The 26,772-nt window shown below is 43.5% G+C and overlaps 2 long non-coding RNA genes across 3 annotated transcripts in view; both read left to right on the forward strand.

Annotated features, from left to right (window-relative positions):
• Positions 1-1,451: 1,451 nt before the first annotated feature.
• Positions 1,452-26,772, forward strand: part of LOC306797942 — a 30,308-nt gene continuing 4,987 nt past the window's right edge. The window contains exons 1-3 of one of the 2 annotated variants that reach the window (XR_013773235.1): positions 1,452-2,310; positions 24,562-24,641; positions 25,438-25,557. This is a non-coding gene — a long non-coding RNA (uncharacterized lncRNA). Of the gene's footprint in view, positions 2,311-24,561; positions 24,642-25,437; positions 26,763-26,772 lie in introns of those variants that run through there. The other variant, XR_013773236.1, reaches the window with a different exon arrangement.
• LOC306797944 lies at positions 11,173-12,756 on the forward strand. The gene is made up of 2 exons (XR_013773238.1): positions 11,173-12,125; positions 12,158-12,756. It is a non-coding gene; the product is annotated as an uncharacterized lncRNA (long non-coding RNA).

Below are 26,772 nucleotides of genomic sequence, written 5' to 3' on the forward strand. Positions count from 1 at the left end.
TATGGAAGGAAATAGCCATGTGAAGATTTGAGTCACCCTGCAGCCCTCAGTCTGGGCCACCAAGTGCTGTTGCTGATGTGAATGCACTCAGGATGCATTCCTTAGTCTAAGGCAAGGAGACATCTTAGTGAGTGTTTAAAGATGCCTGGTGGTTTGTATTTATTGCTAACATGTAGTGCCTTAGAATCCTTAGGATGGTTCCCTCAGAAGGTCAAATTTACCCATCAAACACCCATTCAGTTTTGACTCTTGGTGCTTTCTCTTGACATGGGGGAAGGAAGATTTCATGTCCCTTTCCTTGTGGGATGCAATGGTCACCTGGAGATCATTTCTGCAGGGTTGAGTAGGAAAGTGTCCTAAACTGGATCACTGCTGGCAATGCTGAGCCTTTCCATGACTTGTCACTCAGCTTTGGTGGTGGCCTGCAGGTGAGAAGGTGGGGGGGCAGCTGCCTGTTTCTCCTCTCTGGATAGCATTGTCCCAGCTGGTGAGGAGGACTCATTCTTGAGTAAGAAGAGCAGCAAACTTGCAGGCTGCACAGTACAAATCCCTTCTCCCTGCTGACTTTCTGGCATGGGTTGTGGCTCACTGGGACAGCAGATCCTGGGGCAGGACCCAGGGCTTGAGGTGACACATGCTAAAGCCTCCCTTGTGTGTCATTGCTCACTCACAGGGCATTGCCCAGCCTCCATGAGCTGGAGGGCTCCTGCTGGCAGGATTTTGCAGCAGGGAAGAAAAGGAGAAGCTTAGCTTAGCTGCTGATCCCTGTGATAAGCTGGTGGATGAGCATTGGGTGTGTGCTGGGTGCTATTTTTAAGCTTTCTGGAGGCAGATGTGGGTGTGTGTGAGCATAGAGGTGATGATGGGGAAAACCTTTCCCTGTTTCCAGCTGGAAAAGATCCCCAATGGCTCATGATGCCCTCACTGTATCATGCCTTGCTGGGAGGCACTTTATTTTCTTCTCCATGAGCTGAGAAACTTCATACCTTGTGCCCTGCCAACTCCTCCTCTTTTCAGCATCCAGCTGCAGAAGAAATTTGGACTTGGGCCAGGTCAGGGAATGAATTTTATATCTTGAGTACAAAAGCTAGCAAAAGAAGAGTTGTTTCAGTGAAATAGTGATGTTTACACTAAGCCTGCCCCTCTCCCTTGTCCTAGGTGGTCTCTCCATCTGTACTGGTGAGTAGTGGGGTTTTTCCCCTTCTTGTGGGGCCAAGGAGGGAAGCCCTGACATCCCTGGAGGAAAATTACCATCTCCAAGTGCCAGAACTGGCTAAAAGCAGGAGGAGGCTGGAGAAAAAAATTGTCTGGGCTTTAAGGGTGACTTTGCAAATGCAGCTGTGCAGTTCTGAGCACATCCAGAGCCAGTGGGACAGATCCCTTCAGGTACCATGGTGCAGCTCAGCTGGGTGACATTGGATGTCCCAAGCTCTGTCTGTTCAGAATCACAGAGCTGGTTCCAGAAGAGATAGCTGGGAATTTTTCAGGAACAGGCTTCTCTCAAGACAAGCCATAGCCTATAAAATGAAACTAGTTTTGGGCCTCTGAGCATGGCTGGGCAGGTTGGCTAATGACCTCCCCTTGATAAAACTCACACTACTGGTTAAGATGGTGACAGATTTTTTAATTACTTGCTTTTTCTTGCTGAAAAGCAGGTCTTTTCACTGCTTTCTGTGATAGCCAGATAACATAGATAGAAATGTTTATCCTATTTAATCTAACATTTGCAGTGTCTGCTGCACACTCCAGATGGTTCAGTGGAAATGATTCCTTCTGTGAGATGTTGAGAGAATAATGAAACATGATGTTTCTACAGCTCTGACACGCTTTGTGCCCAGCTGCTTGCATGAGCAAAACTGTCTGGGATGTCAGTTTGATTAGGAAATTGGAGAACTGACAAGAAACTTACTTGTTCTATGCTCTTGTAAACTGCTTTCCAAATGTAGGAAATGTTTCTTGCAGTTTCTTGTGCTAGGAAGGCAAGGAATTCAGATACTAGAGGACAAGTGATCTGTAAGAGTCAGATCCATCAGGGAAGAGACCTGCTGTAAACCAAAATTTTTACAGTGTCAGCTCAGTACTAACTGCAGAATTTCTTGGCTGATAATGAGAAGGGGGAGGTGGGAGGAAAAATGCCTGACAGGCTTTCAGATGGTCCACTGAGCATCTTCCATCTATCAACAGAGCCAGTTCAATTGGGAAATAGTGACAGTGAGCAGTGAGTGTGAAATTAAACATTGACCTCAGACTGACATGTTTTGGTCACATTCTGCTGGACCTTGGTCTGATATACTGACACAGGCAAGCAAGGTTTATATATTTAGCCTTACTTTTTATTTTTACAGGAAATGTTGAGGGAATCCCTACCACTGGGGAAGATGCTGTATGATGGCATCTGAAACCAGCACTTAAGCTGCAGATGTTACCAGGTGTCCCTCTGGGCTGTTCTTCCCTGGACTTAATCAGTAGTATCTGCATTTACTGAGGTATTTGTATTATCTTGTGGAAGATACAGTTTCACAAGTTTTCCTGGAACATAGATGTCTGACCATTCCATTCCAGGACTGGAAGAGAAAATGAGACACTGCTGCTGCACATGATATGGTTAGTAGGGAGGAGCAGGGCAAGTGACAGTCTTGACTGAATTTCCAGCATGGAAAAATGGTCCCTGGGTCCCCCAGATATGGGAGACTAAGTCAAGCCTTCCTTTCTCAACTCTTGTAGCCTTGTACATGTAACATAAAAATCTTTCCACAGGGGGTCAGCATCTTACAGGAGATGCACAGGAATGGAAGACAAGCCAGTTTCACACCCTCAGCAAAAGGAAGGCAGGGCCAAGCATCTGCCACAGCCCTGTTCTTTATCCCAAAAGGATAAGGATCCCACAATGCTGGAGGAAGGTCTAATCCAGCCTGCCTGGAGCCTGCTTTGGTCACCTGGGCAGAAGGACACATGAAGGACACTAGATCAGTGTTCCCTGGAAAAATCGGGGGCTGAGGGGAGGGACTACATCAATCATGCCCTCAAAATCCTGGATGTCCACAACATTGCAGGATCAGCACCCATTTTTGGAGCTCTTTGCCTGGTATTTCCACTGCCAACAGACACCTCTCTGTCGTGTCCAGGTGTTATGCAAACTGAAGGAAGTTACTCTAATTTCCCCCCACCTTCTTGTCCTGCTTCTGAAGAGAATTGTTTATGCAAGTCCAATGAGCAACCCCAAATGTATCTGCCCCTAGGTGGAAGAGTGTTTGCAATGTTCACTGAGATCATGATAAAGGTTGGTTTTGTTGCTATGGGATTTCTATTCACTCTGTAATAGCAAATGTGTTTTTTCTCAGTAGCTCAGATGTGATGGAAATAGTTGGAGAGCTTCTGTCAATTATGTCCCTTCAAACAGACATCCTGAGGCTGTGTAAGCAGGTGTGGGAATTGGGATATTGAAATATGAGCATCCTTGGCCATTGATCCTCCACTGCCTTTGTACTTGGCACGTGCCTGGAGAAGCAGTCTAACCCAGCAACTGAAAAATTGTATTTGTGGCTGCTGCAAATTTCTGCTGAAAATGTTACACTGAAGATATCTCCTTAAATTTAGCTCTTCAGGATCAGCTAGAAAAATATTAACTTAAATCAGCTGTCATAAGAGAAGAAGCAGAAACTGGATGTTATAATAGATTAAGGACAGATTAATTTAGTGACTCTTCAGATAGCTGGTCTTATTGAAATGCAACCTATTGTTTTTGTAGGGCATAGCCTTCCCAAAAATAGCTGCTTGTAAATATTGGAGCTCCTGAACACAGGCACACCCTGTAATGGGCAGGTAAACCAGTGCCTGCAGACACTGAAATTCCCATTTTTTGGTTCCCAGTGGCATTTAATCCTGACAAACAAGCACCAAGTGGAGAATTGTCTTTATGCTGCCCCCAACATGTTTCAGGGCCACGTGCAAAGCCAGCAACAGTTGTATGTGCACTTCTGAAATCAGTGGTAAATATACTCCAAACCCTAAGAAATTATTGCCCAAAATTAGATGAGATTTGGAGAGTCCAGTTTATATAAATTCCTGGACTGTCCTATGAATTATCAATATGGAGCAAGAGCCTTATTCTAGTTGGCTTCTGGACCCCTCAATCTATTGACTTGCATAAATCTTGTTTGCTTTGGAATTAGCTCCCTTAACTGCATCAGCATAAAGAAAGCATCTCATTTTCTCTAAGTCGTCTTTTTTTCAAGGTGGACTGATATTAAATAGCTGGCAGATATAAGAGGCTGTGTTGTGGCAATGCAAATGATGTGATATATGGCATAATTGGGATCCTTGTGCAGAAGAAATGAAAATCAGGATTTTTTTTTTTTTTTTTTGGTGCTTGTTTGCTCACTTCTAGAATGCTGTGCCATCAATTAAGAGCTCATTCTCTGTGAAGGTGAAAGTCCCCACTTTGATGCAAGACTGGAAAAACTGCAAATTTGTCTCTTATCAAATTATGAAGATTGAGAAGGTGCAAATATTAATTGGGAGTGCTTGGCTGGGGATGATCCTGCCTGTGCCCAGGTCAGGCACAGCTGAATTTCTTGTTTTCTGCTAACAGCCAGAGTTTAATGAGGTGGATGTGAGTGAAGATAAAGTGTTGAGTAAAGGATGGGGGCTCTTGATAGCATGATGCAGTGCTAGCTGTGGTGTTATCAGGACAGTGTCTGGGGGAGCCAGGATGTCCCTTCCAAGCCCTCCTGTGGGTTGTTCAGAAAACCTTTTTCCTTTTTGGAGTCCCCAGAGAGCTCTGCACAAAATCCCTTCCCTTCAGTGCTTGTTTGGGGTGGTGGAAGGCAAAATTTCTTACTTCTCTGGAGGCAAAAAGCTACTGGAGAGCTGCTGAACAGCAGAAGTTTTGTAGTGATGCTTATCTTCAGCTGCATCTCAGTCCTCAGTTACTGGGTTTGGAAAAAAATCTTCAGTAAGAGCACAGACAAACTCATGATTATTAATCCCTACCCTTCAATTTAAGGAGAAAATAACAGTGAGATTGAAGGAAGCCTTTTGGTTTCTGTGCTTAATACAGAATGGTTCAGCCCTTGGTCAGAGCTAACTCTCTGCTCTGAGGCCATTGCCTGAGCAGAGGAAAAGTTTTTTCACACTCAGGTGTGAGGTTTTTGTCCTTTTTATCTGGATTTGTTTACCAGCTACCGTTTTTTGAGGATTTTGAGATCTGAGAGGATGCTTACCTCATTAATTTTAGTTAATCTCAGGAGTAACTTTTATCATTACGTCTTACTTTTAATGAGTTTAGGGTTATTTTTATAGGCCAGTTTTACTGGTATGCTCAATTTTTTATTATTATGGAGTACCATAAAAGGTGGATAAGACCTTCAGACTGTACCAAAACCTAACACTTTTGAAAATGAAAGATGTTTAAGGATGGTGTCTGGTTACTTGGTTTTTCTAAGCCACTCTTTCCCTTGCAAGGCAGAGCTCAGCACAGGTACCAGCAGCTTCCAAGACAGAAGCCATCTGTGTATCAAAATAACACCTTGTTTAAGGGACATCTCAGGCTGTGAGGGATGAAAAATGAGGTTCTGGGGATGTTCACACAATTTGGTGGTGTTTAGAGCAAGGGTGGCAATGACACTTTATCTCCCTGGTTGCCTGCCACCACTCCTGCAAGGATGCACAGGCTGCTGCCTGAACTGTGTTTAGTTATAGCCCTTCATAAAACCAATTACCCAAATGTCACAAAATGGTGTTATTATTAGTGCATTTCCTGTATATTAGCATGCCCTGAGCTCTTGCACTGTCAGGGCAGTAGAAAGCTCATGGCCTTTTACCAGCAATGGCACAAATCACATTTACTGGGCTGTGCTGGAGCTGAAGTAACATTTCTTCAAACTCTCAGCCCTGCAGGCCTGAACAAAGTGTTTTTGCAGGAGCTGAGAGGCTGCCAAGGAGAGATGAATTGCTCCACAGTGATCTGGCTGCTGCATAGTGACTGGGATGGTGGGGTGGTGGATGGATCTGGAGAAAATGGATCGTGTGCACAGAGGTGTTCATGGGCCAGGACAAATCAGAGCTCTTCCTTTTTGTGCTGGGGAAGAACTGTGTCTTCTCCATGTTTCTGAAGTGCCCCAGGCCTTGAACTTAGGAGAGGTGATTGGGCTGGGGCATCCCCCTGAGAGGCTCAGCCTAGAGAATGGATGGCACAAGATAAACACACTTTTAATTTGTTCTGGCAACCACAGAATAAACTGCCTCATCATAATATAATTTTCAGGGTTTGCAGAGCAACGTTTCCTAACTTTCTCAATCTGACCCTTATGAAACATGGGTCATTTTACTACTTGGAGAAATTAATTGTGCTGTACAATATCTGCATCTTTCCACCTACACACTTTCATGAAATGTTAGGATTGTTTTTGTTAGGTTGTGCTGCTGATGCCTCAGCAATTTCCAATGAATATCTGAATATAAATTGCTGAGATTCTTCCCCAGGGAGTTAAAAAAAATTATTTAGGACAGTCTTTATTCATTCCCCTTAAAGAAAAAATAATAATTTCAGGCAGGTTATGTTCTTTTCCATAAACAGATGCAGGACTTTTTTTTTTTTTTTTTTTTTTTTTTTTTGGTGTTGCAGTTTTATTTAAAACAAAAGTTTTTTTACACTGAACAAATTACTAGCATCTGCTGTGCACATGAGAATGTGCAATTAATTATCACTTCTGTGCTTTTGCAAACTTGCTCTAAGGATGTTTGAGTAGTGAGGAAGCAAGAAGAACCAGTGAGGCTTCACATTCCTCTTGATCTGGTTTGGATGTTTTCAGAAGGTTCCTCCAGTCAGGAGATGCTGTTGGAGGGGAGAACAAAGCAACACCCAGATGTCTTTGAAGGGCAGACAAACAGAATCACAGAATGGGACAGGTTGGAAGCGACCACAGTGGTCATCTGGTCCAACCTCCCTGCTCGAGCAGGTTCATCCTCTTACACATTGCATGGGATTGCCTCCAGACAGTTCTTGAATATTTTTAAAATATTTCACTCAGGGATACTTCACGACCTCTCTGGGCAACCTGTTCTTCCTCATGTTCAGGTGGAACTTCCTGCTTTCCAATTACTCAGCATCACCAAACAGAGCTTGGCTCCATCCTTCTGGCACCTGTAGAAGATGTATGCAAAACAGATCCACTCAAATCCTCCAGGGAAGAGCCATGTGAGGGTAACACCAGGATGGATTTCTCTCAGGTGGTGCAAGACCTTGGCTGGGGATACAGATCTGTTTTCTGCTGCACAGCTGAGTCTCAGCCAGGGCTGGCAGCTGGGGGCTCAGGGTTTGAGGCTGCAGCCCAGTAAAGGGCCTGGCCACACTGGGATGAAAGCAGGAGTGAAAATTGGGACAAGCCAAGAGCTGTCATCTCCTGCCACACCCACTGCTGCTCATGGGGCTGAAAATCCCTTTCCAGTAGAGCCAGTGTCACTCCATCCCCCATTTTTTTGCAGCCTCTGCAGATAGGTAGAGGACAGATTGCTGCTGTTTTCTGTCTGCAACTTCCTGGTTTCCTCCCCATCTATCATTTTCTGCTTTGCTTTTCGAAGACTGCATTTTTCATTCCTTTTGTTGGCTACAAGTGCTGGTAACTGAGGCTAGCTGGGAGTGACGCCTCCCTGACACACTGCAGAAGCATCAGATGTTTAATTGGTTCCTCCACCCTAGGATAAATAAACCCTCAGAGCCTCAGCCTTGAGTGCTTAATCAGAGGAGTTAAACATTCAGGGAATTGGATCACTTGATCTCTTTGCTTAAAAGTTTTTCTGCTTCTGCTTGATGAGACAGACATGCTGACAGTTGTCAGAAATCTTAGAGACCTTTGTGCAGAGAAGCTGAAGCTGAAATGTTTTTTTGTTTGTTTATTTTCCTGATTGATTCTGGAGACTATCAGATGAAGAAGTTATTGAAAAATGGGAGTGTGATTCAAGCTCTCTGACTTGAAATTGCCTTTTCTTTCTGAACACATCCTTCTCAACACAATTGTGTCTCCAATTTATGGAGAGAAGTTACTTTTCAATCAGGACTGCTGGAAAACACAACCCAACAGGAATTCACAGCCTTTCTACCCCTTGCTTTTCCCTCTCTGCTCCTTTTTGGCTGCATGTCATTCCTAAGCAGCTGCAGCAGGAGAGATGGGATCATGAATCACTGCCTTGGGGAAAACGTAGATGTTCCTCTCACGTTGTTCAGGAAGGAAGTTGAGTAATGCCATATGCAGGTGTTTAGTGCAAGTGTTTGAAGAGTGAGCCCCTGGCCAGCTGTAGGTTAGACCTGGCAGGAATCTTCTTGGAGGCAGAAGTTTGTCAGTGTGGTATTGATTTCCCATTATTTAATTCTCATCTGGATTAAAACATTTGGCCTTTGGACAATGGTGTTCTTTATTCTGCCCAGTGCAGAATGTGCCAGGGTGTCAGCTGAGATGGGTTTGAAAGCATTGCTCCTCTCAGGACTAGGGGAGTTTTTCCCAAGAGCTTCAAGTGGAAGGCAGATGGTTTGCAACTGCTTTTTGTTCTGATGTGAGACACTGAAATGAAAAACATCTTTGATATATTCATTGCAAATAAATGATTAGCAATAATAAAAGTTTCCTGCTTAATTAGATTTCAAAATGAAAACTATGAAGAGATGATCACAAGTCTAAGGTGCCACTTTTGTTACAGACACCCCATAATTCATAAACTTCTTTACTTTGTGAAGGGGAAGAAGAAGAAGCTTTTCTGTCCCTCCCACCACCTTTGATTATTACCTGAACCAGCATTAGCTCATAGAAAATAGACCCATAGTGGTGAATAGAGAATGAGATTTTGTTCTGTCTCTGGCTGTCATGCAGCATTCATCCTTTTGAGGGATTTTTGCTCCATCTCTGCAAGCTTCATGCACTAATGCCCTCATTTTATCAGCACAAACCAGAACATTTTCTGCAGGACAGAGTCCTTCAGGGCTCTGGCCCACGTTGCTCTGGGGAACCTGGTGTGTTGGGGTCACTGCTGGGGTAAAATAAATGCTTTTTGCAGTTATTCAAGTGCTCATTATACCTTGGACCCCTTGGATTTCTCTTTATAAAATCGTTCATATAACTTTCAGGTTATTTAGCTCTTTCTATTATTCCTTTAAAATATGAAATAAAAGTCTCCTTTCAAAGAGAAGAATGGATGCACTTGCATAAAGAAAAGGTGAAATGAAACATCTGAATCACTCTGACCTACCCAGTTCTACTGAACAAATTTCGTGCAATTTGTGATTCATGTCAGCACCCTCAAAACCACATTATTTCCATCAAATTGATGATGTGTCCTTTTTCCTTCCTGCTCCTAATGAATTACATTCTCACTGCAAATTGGATCATCCAGGTTTGTTTGTGTTGCTGGGGACCTTCCACAGCTGAGGAAGGCATGGGTTGTTCTGTTCTTGCAGCTCTCCATGTAGTCCTGAATTCCCTCTGGCTTTCCTCCCACGGCTGAGTGACTGCTCCACATTCTTCCACCTTCTCTTGTTCCTCTTGCTGGTGTCTCATCCCTTGTGGGATCCCTCCAGCCCTGTGCAGTATTTCCAACAGTGCTGCTTCAGCTTTTTGCCCCACTCACTTTCAAAGCTGCCCCTGTGGTGCACCCTACCTGTTAATAAGAGAACAATGTGACTTTTCTTGAGCTTGCCATAAGGAAAAGTCCAAATGCCAAGCCATGGGTGTGCATTTTGATCTGCCCCACAGGGGAAGATAAGGCATTAACAATAATGCTCAAAAGGGAGCTTTTTTCCCTACAGAGCTAATCAGGAAAGGCCCAAGGCTAGAGAAGAAAGGGGAAGATAAAAAAGCTGGTCATCTCTCTTTTTCATACCAAACTCATTTTTGCAGGTGCCCTTTTGCTGTTCAGCCATCTTTTGCAAAGGTATAAAAGGCTTTTCTTCATTTTGTATTAGATATGAACCTTCAGTTTAAAAATCCCCAAATCCTGGGTATTTTATAGCCTAAGCTACCCAGGGTTTTGAGTCATAAACTCACCTCCTACACTGGCTGTGCAACGTGCTCCTGACATGTTCCTGCCTTCATGCACATGGCATTACCCACACTAATGTGTGTGTGGCACCAAAACAGCAGCTGCAACACAAAGTGCTGCTTGCCATCTGTGGAGGGTGAAATCTTAGCAGCTCCACATGCCAAGGGTTGGGATGTGGTTGATATTCCCTGTGGATAGGGATCAGAGTCCCTGATCTGTGCCATCATAGTTATTGCCAAAGCTGAAGTTATGCAGATCTACTTTGCCCTATCTCTGATGCTCTCCAGGGAGCTGTGGGTTCTTCCAGCTCTGGACTGTAGGGGCTGGATTCAAACGTGCCAGAGTGCTCCTGAGCAGCTCAGCCATCTCTGATTTCTTCCTGCAAATGTTCAAAAGCTGGATTTCATTTCAACATACCAGGCATTGATTTTGACTCATTTCCTGCAAAAGCCAGCAGCACACTGGTTGAACACTCAGGGAAAGCCAATTTAAGCATGACTGCTCCACAGAAAGCCAGTTGTGAGTGATCTGTTTAATTTCAGGATTCACAGTGCATGCTGGCCTGGGAAGTGGCACAGATCAGGGAGCAGAAGCCAGGCTCTGAGCTGCATGTGGGTAGAGTGTTTACAGCAAACTGTGCTGAAGGAGCTGACTGCAGAAGGACGCAGCTGTGAAGGTGTTTGAAAATAATTTGGGATGGTGATGCCTTCCCAGTGCTATTTCACTCTTGCAAGGGATAAATCCTCTTGAGAGAGAGGATTTTTATCAAGGGAAGAGTTTCTGGCAAGTGACTTTATTATAGAATTACAGAACACTCTGGGTTGGAAGGGACCTTTAAGGACCACCTATCTAAACACCCCTGCAATAAGCAGGGGCATCTTCACTGAGACCAGTTGCTCAGAGCCCTGTCCAGCTTGACCTTGGATGTTTCCAGAGACAGGGCAGCTACAGCCTCTACCTGTTCCAGTGTTTCACCATCCTAATCATAAAAACTTAATTCTTTCTAGTCCAAGTTGTCCCTGCTTCAGTTTAAGGCCATCATGTGCCCTGTGATCTTACCAGCCTCAGGAGGCTTCCTCTGTGCCCTGTGATGGGTAATGAGCACCAGGAGCTCTGAGGCTGTGTTTTGCCACTGTGCTGTGGTGCAGAGGTACACAGTGTGGGCAACTTCTCCAGCTTCTCTTCTCTGTGGTTTTGTTCCAGTAGAATGAGCACTATTTTCCTACTTTTCTGTTTTCCTGGCTTCATGCAAGTCTAGCCCTTTTTCTGAGCAGTGGTGTACATCTTACCTTTTCTGCTGGTTGAACACTTTATACAGTGCAGAAGATGATGACGTGCCTGTGATGTGCTTGCAGAAGCTGTCTCAATTTTATGAGCAGAATTCATTCAACTCATCAATCACAACCATAATTACCAATAGTACAAATCCATTTGACAGCAGCTTGTTCACCAACTTACCAGCTTTGTGTACCTGGTGCAGACTCTTCTTAATGATCAATGAAAGGGGAACTGTGTTATGATGTGATTTCAGCTGCAGCAGAAATAAGCAAATATTTTTTCTTATTTCTGCACAGAACTGTTGGCCCAGCTCTTGACCTTATTGATCATCATCTGGGAACCCAAGCACAGGCAGAGAAGAGCACAGACACAAAAAAAAAAAAAAGAGGGAAAAAACAGGAGAGCAGTGAGGTTAACATACTGCACCAGATCAGAGGCTCATTTAGTTTGGTGAATACCTCTAGAGCAGAATGGGTCAACTGTGAATTCAAACCAGGGTGCTTTGGACTTTGTCCTGTTAGGACTTGAAGTTCTCCATGAACAGAATTTTACCAGCTCTCTGGACAGCCCATTCCATGCTTGAATATCCTTACAATAACGTATTTTCCCTTAAATCCAGCTAGAATCTATAATTTCAGCTAATTTCTGTTGTTTCTATGGAGCAGGATGAAGTGGGGCTCTGCCTCCTCAGCAGCCTTCTGGTGGGTACTGGGGGTGTGCTGTTTGCCTTTGGGCCAGGGTCACTATTTTGCCACTGAATTTTGGTGTAGTCCTGGTCACATCACCTCCCTGTGTTGACATTTCTCCTCTCTAATGATGTCACCATGATGACACTTCATACAATATTCAGGGTTCTGTGCACAGTTTACCTGGAAGGTTTTCAGAGTAGGAAAAGTCTCTTGTAGCTTCACCACAACCACCAGCCACTCCACACTCTGGACCAGCATCCAAGCTGTGCCTCTAAATTTTTAGCTTTCTTTCATTTTAAGTAAATCCCACCAAGAGAGATAATTTCAAGATTGTTATATGTATATCCACATGTTATTCTTTTACAACACACACACACAGTAAAATATATATATTGTAAAATATTGCCCTACTTAATAGATTGTTTTAAGTTGAAAAATTTATGTGGCCACAGGGGCCACTTTCTCCCAGAGGTATAATATCTCCTTTAAGACAGCAGGAAGGTGGTAACCACCTAACTGGAGGACCAGGGAGCTGACAATAATTCCTGCCTGTCACAAGAAAGTTTCACATTACTTTATTGCACATCAGCTGTGTTGGCCCAAAGTTGCTCGAAAATTTCTTGCTTGCCTTGCCCACAGAAAGTGTCTGTTCTTTCTTCCTATTGGAAACTTCATTTCCTAATGAAAATTGCCCCCAAATGGAGAATGTTGGTGAAATTAAAACCTTTATTTGATTTTTGTACGAGTATATGGAAATGCAGTTATTTGGTGAAATTGCCAGAGAGTCACATGGGAGCTATTCTTCAGAGAATACATCTAATTTCCCTCATGAGTCAGACTTCCTTGTCATATCATTTCCATTGGGAAACCATTGGCAAAAAAATTTATTTTGAAGTCCTAATTAGTGCAGTTCTCCCCTCACCAACAACAAACCCCTTCAACAGAACAGAGTAAACAAATAACATTTCTTCAGAAAAGTGGATATTGACAAAAGTCCTAAATAATTTAATGAGAAATTCAAGTCTTGAAAGACAGTCTAGATGAAAAAATAGATGAAAAACCCACTCTGCTAAGTTATGTTCTGAACATTTTGTGTCAATTTGCTGAAACTTTAGAGTGAAGGCTCTCAAGAGGGGCAGTTCTGAAGGAAAAAAAATCAGTTACTGTGTGAGTATTGAGGAATACTCTGCAATCTGCTCAAATGACTGAATTTCAGAACTATCAAATATTTGTATCAAATCAATTATGAACAATGTAGAGATCCCAGCTTATTTCCCATGTCATTTCACTTCATTTGAACCAAGAAATGAGTTTATGAAAAGAATGATCAGAGCACCACCAGGGAAGAGGACAAGAAACAAAACCTCACTCACTGCATGAAGTCTTTGGAACAAATTGCTTAAACAATCTAAAAGGTTTATAAAAAAAAGAGTATCTTTTACCCTCGGGATAACTGAAGCACCTAATACAGTTGTATCAGGAAGAAGTTTCAAGCACAGAAACTTGAAAATGGAAAAGAAAAGAAAAGAAAAGAAAAGAAAAGAAAAGAAAAGAAAAGAAAAGAAAAGAAAAGAAAAGAAAAGAAAAGAAAAGAAAAGAAAAGAAAAGAAAAGAAAAGAAAAGAAAAGAAAAGAAAAGAAAGAAAAGAAAAGAGAAAAGAAAAAAGAAAAGAAAAGAAAAGAAAAGAAAAGAAAAGAAAAGAAAAGAAAAGAAAAGAAAAGAAAAGACTGGAGGGAAAGGAGGATTTGCTTCTTTTGTATTCCACTGAAATTTTTCGGGTAAGTTAAAAAACTTTCCAAAACAGCAACATCATTTAACATTCACTGGACAGGCTGAGAAGAGAAACTCCTGCTGCCAGAGACACTGGACATCCTCAAGGAATGTATCCCATCTTCCCTTAGGGGAATGATTTCCACTGGAGATCCTATGCAGGATTTGTTGAGGAAGGTGGAAGTGCTGGAGAACAGGACTGAGAGAAGGGGAGAAATGTGAGGGATGGGAGGGGTGTGATGGCAGTTTTCCCTCTTGTCAGCCTTCCCAGTCTCTGGTGGTGGGAGCTGCCCCCAGGGACAGCTCACCCTGACCTGGGACTGCCACTGCAGCTCCCAGCTGTTCTGCTGCCTGTGCACTGGGCTCATGGAAAGACAGAGCAAATGAATGTTGTTGTTGAACTGAAGGGCTCCCTGATTCAATGAGGAGACATACCTCAGGTAATAGAGAAGAGATTTATGTCTTGCCAAAGCAGGCAGGAAGGAAATAATTCTGCTAGGCACAGATTGCTCCTTCCATCTACTACCACTGATGCAAGGCACCTTGGGAGAAACTCAGGCATCCCTGAAAGAAGCAAGGCTCCTTCCACTGCCAGGGTTACTTTAACAGCAGGTAGAATTGCTTCCTTTGCAACATTTATTTTCTTGGGTAATTTTCCTACACATCCCTGAGGCCACACTAATTTTCTCTTTTATGCTCAGCTAAGCAGCTGATTGATCCTTGCTGGATCTCTACCTGTATGCATGGGGGTCAGGGCATCACCCAATAACAGAAAAATCAGTTCTATGAGACACTCAGCTCCCTACAGCCAGGAAATTTCTTTTCACATCTACTCTAAAACCCTATCACTCTGACAGCAAAAGGATGGTGCTTTTGTTCCCTCTGAATTAGGAGCTCTGAAAGAGGAGATTTGGCATCTCTCCTTGTCTTGGCTTGTAAAGCAGGATGTAACCAAAGTGGGGCAGTGATCCTTACCTCCAGGGGAAATATCCTCTGCTAATGGGCCATCTGTTAAAAAACAGGTGGGACGGTGTTCTTCATCTTTTCCACAACCCATCCTTCTGCTAGGTAGGTATCTTCTGTTAATGACCATTCAGTCTCACTGTGTGACTGATAAAATTACATCATCCCACTGGGAGATGCTCCAGCCAGGGGGAGGAGCCAAGCCTTTCCTACCTGGATAAAAACTGAGATTTGGAACATCAGAGCAGCCTTTTGCCACTGGATTGCAGAGGAAAGCCAGACCTGTCCATATCATCTCTGGGCCTTCAGAGGAAAACTGCCCCTTCTACAGGAGCACTGCTCCAGCTGAACCACATCTGCCACTGCAGGAGGATGCAGCCACAATTGAATGGGACTGCTGCCAACACCCTGACTGACTGACAGGGTGTCAGGCTGTTTTCTGACTCTTTCCGTGTTTTTTGTTGTTTTGTAATACTGTATTTTTATTTTAACTTTCATAATAAAGAATTTTTATTCCTGTTCCCATGTCTTTGCCTGAGAGCTCCTTAATTTCAAAATTATAATAATTTGGAGGGAGGGGGTTTATATTTTGCATTTCAAGAGAGGCTTCTGCCTTTCTTAACAAACACCTTTCAAATCAGGACATTCCTTAAGCGCCCTTGTTCTTCTCTCTGTGTTCTGGATGGTCAGAGCAAAGTGTGTCCACCATCCCCTGACACCCAGGGGGTGATGATGGGATGTCACTCATTTCAACTCTGCTGCATGTTCATAAGTCAGAAAACATCCCCTGACCAATTGCAGCATTTGTGACCATTCCTAGCATTTATGTGCACATCACCATGTTTATGGGGTAATGCACAGTTGTGAAAGCAGACGGTTTGTTTAATAAAAATAGGAATGCTTCATTCAAGTGGTTAGGGAGAAGTGACTCAACAGCACAACTGAATAGCCTTTGGGAATGCACAGTTTTAAAAAAGATTTTCTTCATGGGACACAGCAGAACTGCCCTGTCTGGGGCAGTGGACTTAATAATCTTCAGCGGGATTTTTCAGAAGTGCCTCAGGTTTTCCAGAAGGAAATTTCTTATTCTTAATGATCTGTGCTGCTAAATTATTTAGGTGTCTTTGGTAGTCTCCCTGCTAATCCTAATGAAGACCTAGTCAGGCTCTTTAATAAGCATAGTGATGTGGTCTGCACCATTTGGATCCTTGGAAGAAGCTGTGCTGCTCAGATGATGGGAGCTGATTAAATCTGTATAGTTCCACTATGCAGAGATAACAGTCCTGAATATTCCCACTTTTCCTTCTGTCAAAAAATAAAAGACCAATTTAAGGACTATCCATCAAAGAAGGACAAAATTTGGATGCCTGACTGTAAAAAGGCAATTTTCACGCAAATCCCACTGGTTTAATGATATTTTGTGCCAACATGAGTTAGGGGTAATGTTTATCAGCAGAGACTGCAAGTTTAGTATTTCAGATTTCATCCCTTAATGCTCTTTAATTATTGTCCCTTGAGGTCCAGCACACACCTTTATTATTCACCCACAGTGTTTGCACATGTAGGAAAATCAAACTGGGATGTAGGGAATACAAATTTTGGGTTCAAGCACAAGGGGAAATTACATGTTCTCTGAAGAATGGAGCACTTCTGCCCCTCAGTTCTGAGCAGAGAACATTCTAGGAAAAAGAAAGCAGCTTCCATCAGCCTCTCCTGCAAAATACTGACTCTGCAACCTAGTTGTTGTTGTGCCTGCTAAAACTGCTCAGTGGTGTTGACTCTGTTATCACCTACCCCTTCTACTGCCCCTGAAGGAATAGCTGAGTTCCTTAGTTGGCAAAATCAATAAAAAGAATCATCACGGGAATCTGTGCAATTCTCTCCTAAATGATCCCCCAGTTCCTGAAAGAGGTCAAGTGCAGAACAGCAGGTTGTATGTATGGGAGGAAGAGAGCAGAAACCAGGTTATTTTCTGTCAGCACTTCTAAAATGCAGCATCTCACAGTGCATTCCATCTGTAGCTAAATAGGAAACTTTCCAGACAGCAGATTTTGACATCAGAAATTGCCATGTTCTTTTGAAAGCAAATTCTTTTATGAGAACATGGTGGCTTTGATCTATATTTTTAATGGGGGAAAAATGCGGTGAATTGTTTTGGATTTGTCATTTTTTTTAAGACAATGCAGTGTGTGAATGCTGCACTTTCTGACCTTAAATGTCCCTCATTTTGTTCTGAGAAGGACAAACTTCATTTTCATGGTGGTATATTTTGATCATGTTTTGTTTTGATATCTATGGAGAACTCAACAATTAGCTTAAATGAAAAATTTATTCAGAACTCTCTGTGTCAGGCAATATGGAAAAAGAAAAGTTAATTGTGGGCTATTAAACATAAAGATGCTCTTCTCCAGGAGCCAAACTCCCTGAAGCTGTCAGGAGAGTGGCTTGGGAACAGGGAGTCTGGCTGACAAGGGGGTTCCTCTACAGGGGGAGGGACTAGGGGACCTCAAGCCCCTGGGAAGTACCTTCCTAGGAAAGGGACTTCTAAAACTGGGGCAGAAGGAGACAAAATGGTAGGAGAAAAGTGGGATCTGCAGAGGAGACAGCTGGCTAAATTTTCAGTGTTGCCACTTGAAATTCCAGTCATGGTTGCTGGTTCTTCTGTCCATCACCAAAGTGGAATGAGAGCAGAGAACCGTGAAGAGTAAATTTACTATATTGATCTTTCTCTTTTATTTCATTTTTCTAATCCCATATAACCTGCAACAGAGAAGCTGTCAGGCACCTGCTTTGACTCCCTGTGGTAGCTGAGAGCAGTTTTCTTCCAATTCTATGGATGCTGTTTGGATTGCTCCGTGCTAAGACAGCCCTGTGTAAGTTAGGACAGCAGGAGAAGGCCTGTTCCTTCCCTAAGGCATCCATTTGGAGACCTGAACTTCAGCTAGATGTGTGTGATCTTAATGAAACTCTTACCAGGGTCTGTCTTCCAAGGCCAGAACTCAGCTGTAGGATTTTAGTCAGAAGATTTGGTTGGTTTCCCATGCAATGAGAGCTGGCTCATGATGATGTGTCTGTGTACTGGCACAAGCAGAGCCATGTGTCTCAGACCTGTGACTCTGAGCCTCACTTCAGCAGAATTTGTCAGAATAGTAGGGAGTTCCAAGGTGTTAGGATAAAGAAGAGAACAAACAAACACCAACAAAAACTTTACTGTGAGAGTAGTGCAACAGGTTATCCAGAGAACTTATGGATGCTGTATCCCTGGAAGTGTTCAAGGTGGAGCTCTGAGCAACCTGATCTAGTATAAGGTGACCCTGTCCATGGTGATGATCTTTGAGGTCCCCTCTAGTCCAGGACATTCTTGTCTCTCAGATGCAGAAACAGATTTTCTAGGTGTTTACAGTCAGGGGAGATTTTGAGATGGATTGCCTTCCTGGTCTTTGGTGCTCAGCTGTGGCTTGCTGCAGGAATGATGTCCTGCCTTCCTTTGGAGCAGAATGCTGGAGAGGACGAGCAGGGAAGAGCCAAGTAGCAGCATTACTGAGTGGTAACACATAAATGGTGCACAAGGAGGTTATTTGGTGGCTTGATTGCATTGTGTAATTACCTCCAGGAGGGATAGTGTCAGCTGCTAAGAGACTATTAAATTCAGCTGAGAAAGATGTGCTAATGCATTTTTTAGGGTCTTTTTCCATCTGTTAAAGTTTACTTCCTCCCTTCATTGGTTTTAAAACATTCATCAGTAGTCTGTTGAAATGCTGGACTTGGCCCTGCAGTGCAGGACTCAGCAGGTACCAGCTGGAAAGTAAAATGTTATTGATGGACAGGGAAGGGAATTGCAGCATGAGGTCTGTTTCCATTGCCCCCTGGCTACAGGAGCACATCTCTGTGCAGGGAGGGAATCAAAGGTAAACCTTGTGGATGTGTTCAGGGGCTGATGTCTGCTCTATTCCCAACAGTCTAAGATGGACTCAAGACTCAGGAACAACAGAAGCGAACTAAAAGACTAAATATACCTAAAATATATGAAAAAGATAGATTATGTGTTCTCTGGGTGATTATTTTCTCTGGGTGATTATTACTCAAACTGGTAGTAGGGCAATGTTTGGAATACAAATCTATTAGTCTATTGATGCCACTACACTCTTGATCAAATTAAAACTCAGTGACAAGTCCTTAGTTATTTTTCCACAAAAAGGTTCTGTCATGCCCTCATTCCTCCCAGTGTCTGCTTCCCAAATTTAGCAACATCACTTGAATTATTGAAAACCATATTATTTCATGTCTCCCACTTCTCTGACAGGAGCATGATGGCTATTGACAATGGGCCATCAGTCATGTTTTAAAAAGAGCTGTCAGTATCAGTCAGGAGAAAGAATGATTCAAGGACTTCCAGCAAAAGATGAAAAAAACACTAAAGAAGGGCCAAGTGAAATCTTTCCCTAATGAAAGCCTCAAGTTGTAACCAGAAACTGTGTGCTTTCCTCACCAGGCATTGTTCTGGTCGTTTCCAGATGAAAGAAGTTGCTACATCTTGGATTCAAGTCGTAATTTAATTGGTGCCCAGATGGATTTGTGAACAGTGTTTTAGAGCTTGAATTCGAATAAGCATTTTCATCTCACCTGCAAGTGCTTCAGACAAAGTGCAAATGCAATGAATAATAATAACACTGGCTTCTGATCACCCTATGCCATGGAAACTTGAATTAAGTGTTCAGTGGAGGTCAGAACAGATGAAGGGAGCTAAACTCTGCCAGGGCTTCCTCTGAGGTGTAGGGATTTTTAGGTGTTGAAAACATATTAAAATAATTCCCCCATTTTATTTTTAGGACTGATTTTTATAAAGAAAAGTAGCCAGCATGGGGAGAGGAGACAACATGTTGTTGTCAGAAAACCAGGAAAGAATGCTTGGGAGACCTGGGACTGCAAATTGGCTTTCTGGGGGAAGAAGTGCTGCCACCAGAGCTCCTGCCAGGGCTCCAGCAGCTCCTCAGGGGTTTTGCTGCACTCTTTGACCCACAGGGTTTACCAGAATAATTTTTTCCCTTCCCAAATCTGGCTGCACACTTGGCTTGAAGGGGTATATCATGGTACCTGCTGTGCAAACACCTGCCTCTGCTTGCAAGTGACACATCCATGAAGAAATAGGAAAAACAAAATGTGGAAAGTTCTGATTTCAAAGGCAGACCAGATTTGAGGTTTGAGTTTTGAGCAGGGTGGAGGTGGGGAAGCAGCTCTGGTTCCTAACCTGTCCCACAGAGCATGGGAACAATGGTCAGAGAGCAAAAGCAGGAGATGCCAGATAACAAATCAAGGAATCCTGGTTTAGTTTTCTCCTTAAAAATGACAGCGAAATTTATTGCTATAGGATCTCAATAAAACAATACATTTTTCTAGCTCCTACCATGTTTTGCACATATTTAAGAGTCAGAGCTACACAGATGAGGATCCTGTGTATTGGTAAGCCCAAGGCCAGATTCAGGTCTGCAAGAAACTTTATCTGAAGGCAGATTGTGAAACAGCTGCTTCCTAGATTTACTGCTGTTGGCTTTCTTCTTCTGCAAAGCCTTGATGGCAGCCACTGTTTGAAGTCTGCTTGCCAAAACACACATACAAATATGCATATGTGAAAGCACCACATCTCCTTGCCCTTTGCTCATTTTTTGTACCTTCATTGCAGGACTGTTCCTAAAAGCATCAGTTAATTACCTTTCCTCCTTCCCAAGCAGCTGCCTTTGGACAAGGCTCATTGAAAGAGAGCTGGGGTGAATTGAAGTCAATCTGCACACAGGGGAAAAGTCCCACTTCACTAATCCATGTAGAACAACTCCAGCAGAGACATTCATCTAAGGTTTCTTGTTTCTCTGGGGAAAGAGTGACTGACAGATTCCAGAAAGAGCCTGGACCACTGAATTTTAAAAATCTACTTGCTTTTACTGCACCACTGTCAAGCTTGTGAGTTCAAGAGCAGGAGACAATTCCCCAAACTTGTAAAACGGGTACAAAGCTTGCTGTCTTATAGAAGGTGATAAATGGGCATTCCTCTTATTCTGAGGCTGAAAATGCAGGATTACCAGCTCTGTCTCCAGCACAGATCAGCTAGAATGAACAGAAAAGGGATCACTGCTGCAAAATGAATTGATGCTTAGGAAGGATTTTGGGCATATACAGATGTGATTTATGCTTACTGTGATCTCTGAGTACTATGAGTTAGAGAGCACACACCCTCTAACAATGCAATCCTGTAGGTGTAGAAGGGATTACAGCTGCCCTTGCCCCTGATAAGTCACAGTTGTACTAATTACCAAAGAAGAGGAACAGCCTTGCCCTTAATGGGTTACAGCTGTGTTTAATAAGTGTGATAAAAGGAGTGGGTTGGCGGGTTGGCTGGTTGGGAGTGGCCTGGAAAATGAGGACTTTGAGGAGCCCTGAAGAAGAAAGAGTCATCCAGAGAGACACAAAGAAGAATGAAACAAGGGAGAAAGTTGCTGCAGTAGAAGATCTGATATGAAGTTAGTCTGGGTTTGATGGGGTCAGAGTCTGCAGCTGCACCCTACAGTAGGAGCTTGCTCTAGTCAGAGTCAGGATGGCTAATCTGTAAAGAAGAATAATCCAGTGCCCTTTTTATGTTGTTGAGTGAGAGTCTGTGTTTTGACTCATTTCTGCCCCTAGTGAGAGATCTGCTGCAACAAACTCTTTCCACAGGAACCCTGGTGGAATGTCAACATGCCCCACTGCAATGTCCAGTCCAGTGTGGGATGAGGGAAGGAAAGCTTTTCCAAATTCTAGTCTCCTGTAGTGCAATGTCTTCCTTCTCTCACCTGTCTGTGGCTGAAGACATGTCATGAAAGGACAGAAGTGGAGAAAGTCTGAGCCACTGGATCAGAGAGGGACAGCAGGGACTGGAACAGGCAATGGAGAAAGGGGTGTTGACAGACTCTTTCTCTGACTCAGAAAGCTCTGGGCTTGGACACCAGCTGCACTGGGCTGATATTGTTGTAGGTTAACCAGGATGTGCTCCTAAGTCTCCTAAGTGCATCCAAGGAAGGTGTATGTAGAGATGTGACCCACAACATTTTTTAACAGTAATCCTAAACCCCTGGTGATTCTAAGTGTTGAAGTGTGTTGGGAACTTGAATTGTGCACCCAAGGTGGTGATGGTCAGTGGTCAGTCTTGCTCTGACCAATCTGATTATTAGAGATCCAAAGCACCACAGTAGCTCTTGCATTAACTGAAAGTGTCTCAGTCCTATCCATAGCAGGTTCATGGCAGCCACCAGTGGGACTTGTGCTGGCCAGTGAGTGGCAGGTCACCCTGCACAAAATATCAGAGTGTTCAGCAAGTGCCAGGTGTGGAACCTGCCAGGAGATGCACTTTCCAGGCTTCACCTTATGTTTAATCAAACACTGTTTTCTGTGAGATAACCTGTATTTTGAGTATGGAGAGCAGGGCTGAAATTAAATACTGCTCATTTGTTTTTTTCAGTGCTGAGACCTTGCTCTTTCCTCCCTGCTTTTCTTTTTTTGCCCATTTACCATGGTTTTATGCCTTATATTCCCAGCTGTCAGCCAGACCCTCTCTGTTCCTGGCTGGATTGATGCTGACTGCAGTGAGGTTTAGCTTCTCCCCTGAACTGACCTGAGTCCAACCTCTGTTTCATTGGGGTGTTGGATGCTGAGGGTCAGGGCCTCTCTGATCCTGATGACACAGAGGGACAGGGCTGTAAATCTGTCACTGCCTGGAGGTGTGTGCACTGTGCTGATAGCAGTGACACTCCAGGAGCAGGGAAAGAGAGTGATGCCCAACTCAACCTCTCATCCTTTGTGTCCCAAGGCCTTGAGCTGATGGATTCAAAAGGTGGAGGGAGATGGTGATGTGACAGCTACACTAACAGGTTGAGTGACCATGTAGAGACAGAGTCCTCCACCCCTCCTTTCTTTTTAGGAAATCAGCAGAATTTGCAGCTGTTGAGCAGAAGAATTTTGATTTTTGCTTTATTCCTTCTGTGGTATTTCAAGTTGATGGTCAATATGGACAGATGGATAGATACTAGGATGGTCCCAGCAATTCTGGCATGCTGACACCTGCCAGATGGAAATGTGGTCCAGCTGAACAAAAATCACATCTTTTCATACCCAGTCTGAATGCAGCTCTCTCTGTTGCAAAAACACTGTCCTCATTTGAGGGGAGTCAGTTGCAGTCAGTTTGGCAGTGGAAATGCAGAGTTTCCAGGGACTGTATGGTGTTTTTCTACCTGTTACTGTTGGATTTTAACTCGAGGCCATGCCTAGTCCCCTGGCAGTGCCAAGGCAATGCAGATGGGTTACAGGTTCTGCACATCTGCTGTAGCCATCAGAACCTGCAGCAGGAGGATGAGACACGTGTGTTCCACAGGAGGAGACAGAAAGGGACAGTGCAAAGCTTGCCAAAGTCCTCTGCAACAAATTTTTTGCAAGATTGGTTGAAGCAGGGTGTGTGCAGAATTTGTCCTCTAGCTGGAATGTGTTTGAAATTAGGAACTGACTTAATGGTTTGGTGCAACTTTTTGTGCCTCATGCTTTCTGAAGATTCATGCCTGTTGTGGGCTGTGGCAAGAGGTTGGAGAGTGACAAGGTGCAGACAGCTTGTGATAGAGCAGCCTGACTGGGCTGAATAATCCTTTATATCAGCTAAGATTTCTGAGTTTCAGCACTTGTATTTCCTGGGCCTGTGATTGTCCCACTGTCTTGGGTTGCAATGCTGGACATGGCCAGAAATGTGTATTCTATCCCCATCTGTTGGAGCTGGGTGGGGCAGTGACCCTTATCTCTGTGGCACACACCATCTGCTAATGGGCCATCTTTAAACCAGCTGGGGCAATCATCTTCATCTTTCCACAGCCCATCCTCCCTCCAGGCAGATATCATCTGCTGCTGGCCCATTCAGTCCCACTGTGTGACTGAGAAAATTACATCATCCCACTGGGAGATGCTCCAGCCAGGGGGAGCAGCCAAGCCTTTCCTGCCTAGATAAAAACTGAGATTTGGAACACCAAAGCTGCCCTTACCCACTGGTTTCCAGGGTACAAGAGCTACCAGACCTATCTACAGGATCTACATCCCTGCTGTAAGGTTGACTTCTGTTGCATCCAGGGGATAAGTGACCTCAGAGAAGTTTCTGGGGAAAGTGGTGCAATGAACAAATTATGTCAAGATGGGCACAGGGAACATTTGTAGCAGGTTTTATGGAAAGGGACTGTCTGCACACACAGGAAAATGAGCAGGTGTCCAGGTTGTTTCTCTAAGCCCAGATGCTGCTGGTGCTGGTGGACCAACATCAACCCTCTAAGATCAGAGTGACCAAATTGTTCCTTTCTGGCTGCCCTTGTAGGAAAATGAGCAAGCTCTGCCTTCTTTTTGTTTTGCCTGACAACTATTAGCCAATTACTGGAAATGAGGAAAAAAAATCCTTTTCTCTCTTAAAAACAGATCAAATTGCATTCTTGCAGATATGGAAGAAAGCAATTTTTCTTAGAAGCTTATCTTGTCCTGAATAGAACATTAAACTCCTGTGCAGCCTGGGAAACACGATGTTCTCCAAACTCAGCCTCTCATTTTCTCTTCCCCTCCCCAGATTGAAAAGGAGCTGCAGCAAACTTGCCCTGGTTTTGTACACTGTGCATGGATGAACTCTAGGTTGTGTCAAAGGCCAGTTGTTTGCCATCACCATACAGAGATGAGAAACCTCTTCTAGCCCTTGTACCCTCCTAGTTACTAGACAGCTGCTACATCCAGATGTTTGGCTTTGTGGGGCACGTGGATTAACTGAATTTGCTTCTAACTCTTCTTTTAGGATTGCCTGCACAGCTGAGTGGGAAGGGATGTGCACCCTCAGCAGGAATGTCTCCCTGATCTCTGGAATCAGTGTGCAGGGTAAGGAGAGGTCACTCCATTCGTTGCCATAGTATTGAGCCACCCTGCAAAAAACTCAGTCTTTTGTCTGCCTTGTGAAAAACACTTCACAGACCAGAAATGTCTGATGAGGGGGGCATTACACTGCAGAGTTTAAAATCCCTGATGCTGAGCCCTCCCTGGGGCTTCCTTCATCAGGAATGGGAGCACTCCAAGCTCAGTTCAGGACAGGGAATGCTTGAACAAGCACAGCTGCCTAAATGCCCTGCAAACTGGGGTCTTTGGAACAATTTCTTCTCACTTGGGTCCTTACAAGAGTTGAGGAGCAGTAAATTCTGGGCTTCTCATCTGTATTCCTCCTTCAGATGGGCTTTTTTTCCGTTGAGAGGCAAAGGGAAGGAAGGGAAACATGGAAATAGAGCAAGGCAGTTTCTTGGCTGGTGTGTCTTTGAGCTGCTCCAGAAGAAACAGTTCTCTGACATCAATTAATGCCAGCAGGGAATCTGCTGATTTTAAGTGGAACATCAAATCTCATTGAGATAGAAATAACTCTTTTATGCTTACCTCAATTCTCAACACTATCAAATTCTGGGCCTGGGTTCTTGCCAGGTCTTTTCAGAAATAATGAAATTATTGTTCTCACCTGCAAGCTAGAAAGACTTTCAACTGGAAAAACCCCCATACCCTGCATTTGTTACAATTTTATCCTTCATTTTCATTAACAACTCATTCCTGGTATAGCCTGGCAAATATGCTTATGATTGTACAGTCCATTGAATTCTTTTCACTTAATGCTTTTTTTTCCTGTCTCCTACAGGACTGAAAATTGGACTGTGATGAAGGGGAATGTACTTGAAGGCAAGCCAAGGAGGAGCAGAGAAATATGGCAAGCATGGTGATGGAGAGACCCACTGGAGCAGGGATTGCCAAGGAGAAGGTAAAGAAGCAGCTGGTGTGACCACCTGGTGAGAAGACAGATGAAAGATGGTCTGGGAAGCTTTTGGAGGAGTGTCCTGTGGACTGAAAATGAAGTAGAGGGATGCAGGGGAAGTAGGAGCAATGCAAAGGCAACAGAAGCCACTGGGGACTTTTTGGAGTAAAGCTCTGCCACAGCTTTGCAGGTGGAACTTTTTTCCTCCAGGGTGAAAAGTAGATTCCTCAATGCTGCCATACTTGAGGAGCTCCTTTTGCTTCTGCCAAGTTAACCATCTCAAAACAAGTAAGATAAGAAGATAATTTCTCTCTTGGTATTTGGAAATGAAAGTTTCATTGCAAACATAATTCCTTTTTTATAAAAAAAAAATGTGGAAAGAGTGATTTGGAAAATAAATCATCTGTTTCCCATTTCTTCAGTGTTTCACTTAACTTAGAGAAACATTTTGGTATTTGTTGGAAATATTAAGACTATTCTGAATAAGGAGGGGTCTGAATACACTTCAAAATTTCAAGTGACAGCAATGTAAGGGCAAATATGGCATTATTAGTTATTTGTTACTGCTCTGGAAATCCCTCTCAAACCTGAGACTGGGCTGAAAGCAAAACTTCAGGGATGGCTAATTTATGGAGTGAGTGAGGCTGGTGACAAAATGAGATTGAACCAATCAGAATTAATTAAACTTTCTGAAGTGATTTTTAACACCCACATAAGCACACCAAGGGTGAAATGAAGAAGAAATCCTGCAGGTCTATATTGTGTGTGATAGGAAGTTTTGAGAGACATCATTAGGGCACTATAGGCCTTTTCAGACAGCATGTATTTAATATGTGACATAAGCAATAAGCAAAACTGAATAATTCAGGCTGGTGAGGACCTCTGGAGGACTCTGGTTTATTCCCTGTGCTCAGAGCAAGGCCAGGAGGAGCAGGTTGCTCATTGTTGAATCTGTTCAAGTTTTTAATATTTCAAAGGATGAAATTATCTCATATCTCTAAACTTCTGTTTTCAACTTTAACCACTGACTGAATAAAAAACTCAGGCTAACAGAAGAAGAAAATGAGATACAAACAAGATTTTGGTGCCGTGGTGTGAAGCATCTGGCACTGAGAACTTCAACTCCTTGACAGAATGATGCTCCCTTAGTCACCATGAGTTACATTCCTGCAGCACATCTTTTGCCCATGTTTGCATGAAAAACATCTCCCTTGCAGGCTC

Source organism: Erithacus rubecula (genome assembly GCF_903797595.1).
Source record: "Erithacus rubecula genome assembly, chromosome: 2".
Classification (NCBI taxonomy): Eukaryota; Metazoa; Chordata; class Aves; order Passeriformes; family Muscicapidae; genus Erithacus; species Erithacus rubecula.